Source organism: Ochotona curzoniae, unplaced genomic scaffold (assembly GCF_017591425.1).
Source record: "Ochotona curzoniae isolate NIBS_2020 unplaced genomic scaffold, NIBS_Ocur_1.0 contig_2614, whole genome shotgun sequence".
Classification (NCBI taxonomy): Eukaryota; Metazoa; Chordata; class Mammalia; order Lagomorpha; family Ochotonidae; genus Ochotona; species Ochotona curzoniae.
Window position 1 is genome coordinate 1,517 of NW_024465524.1, and position 1,440 is coordinate 2,956.

The window sequence follows — 1,440 nt, forward strand, 5'->3', positions numbered from 1 at the left end:
TAAGTCTGCATTCCAACTGTAACCACAGATGCATCCAGTGTCATTCCTGTATCAGTGCTTTCTTATTATGTTACAACTCTATAGCTCAGAAATTATGGGAGAGGGTGACAGCATGAATTTAGAAATGTTCCCCACCTACGGTTGTGGGAGAGGAAAGCCAAATTCCCTAAGAGGACCAGGCCTGCACCTGCACATGGGTCTGCTAGCTCAGCAAGCACTGCGCTCCCTGGTGGAGCTGCGTGCCCCTGTAGCCAGGTTTGTTCCTGGCTCACACTGAGGTCCCTGCACATTGTCTCTGGCACAGTAATAGAGGGCTGTGTCCTGGGCTGTCAGAGCGGTCATTTGCAGGGACACCGTGCTAGTAGCGCTGCTGCTGGAGATGGTGAATCGGCCCTTCACGGAGGACGCATAGCCGGTGCTACCACTACCATATATTGCTGCGAGTCACTCGAGCCCCTTACCTGGAGCCTGGCGGACCCAGACAAAGTAGCTGCTACTGAAGTCAAATCCAGAGGCTTTGCAGGTGAGTGTCAGTGTCGCCCCAGGCTGGACCAAGCCTCCGCCGGACTCCTCCAGCTGCTCCTGACACTGGACACCTGCAAACACAAACGTCCTCGTTGGAAACTGTCACTCACACCCACTGACCCCTCACCCTCATCCTCTCCCATACTCAACACCCCTTGTCCTCCATCACTGACCTTGGAGCACAGCCACCAGGAGAAGCCAGCACAGTGCGGTCTCCATGGTGAGTGTCTGTGTGGAGTGCGATCCCTGAGTGGGACAGCTGGGAGTCCCTGGTCTGGGGCTCCTGTGTCAGAGCTGCTGGTGAGGCTGGTTTTCATGAGCAGAAGGAGGGCCCTATTTGCATGTTGTGCTCCTATATAGTAAGCCTTGGTGTTGGACGCTTTAGAGAAGTCACAGTACAGAGCAGCTGTGCAAGGGCTTGGAATGTGGTGGCTGTGATGGAGAGTCAGAATTTTTGATTTGTTGTTTATGAATCTCAAACCGATTGCTCAAGTATCTTGTGTACTTTTAGTGTGAGTGTAGATATATTACATGGTGGTATAAATGACTCCTCGTTTGGATTGAAGCGCTTGATACTCATATCCAGCTGCATGTGCTCCTTTCCTCCCTCCTCAACAGCTACTGAGCGTGAATCTGCATTGGGATCATGCACTGTTTCAGAGGTCAGCATGTCCAGAGTTACCTGCTGTTCCATGGTCAATTCGCACCACGATATTCACGAAGTTCAGATCTGCAGTGAACTTAGTGTTAGGTATGGGTCATTGCACACTGTACCATTTGAGCTTGGAATACTGTTCAGTTTTGAGAAGAAAGATGTTCTGTCACTTGGGAAACTTATTTGATCCTAGAGTACATGATGGAGTAATGTACTCCAAGTCGTAAAGATGCATGTTGCCTTGTAGCTTTTCTGGAATC

The 1,440-nt window shown here is 50.5% G+C and overlaps 1 long non-coding RNA gene across 1 annotated transcript; it reads right to left on the reverse strand.

The window, feature by feature from the left end:
- Positions 1-463: 463 nt before the first annotated feature.
- On the reverse strand, positions 464-853 carry LOC121152785. The gene is made up of 2 exons (XR_005883315.1): positions 699-853; positions 464-596 (listed from the first exon to the last, which is right to left on the reverse strand). It is a non-coding gene; the product is annotated as an uncharacterized LOC121152785 (long non-coding RNA).
- Between the last annotated feature and the right edge of the window lie 587 nt (positions 854-1,440).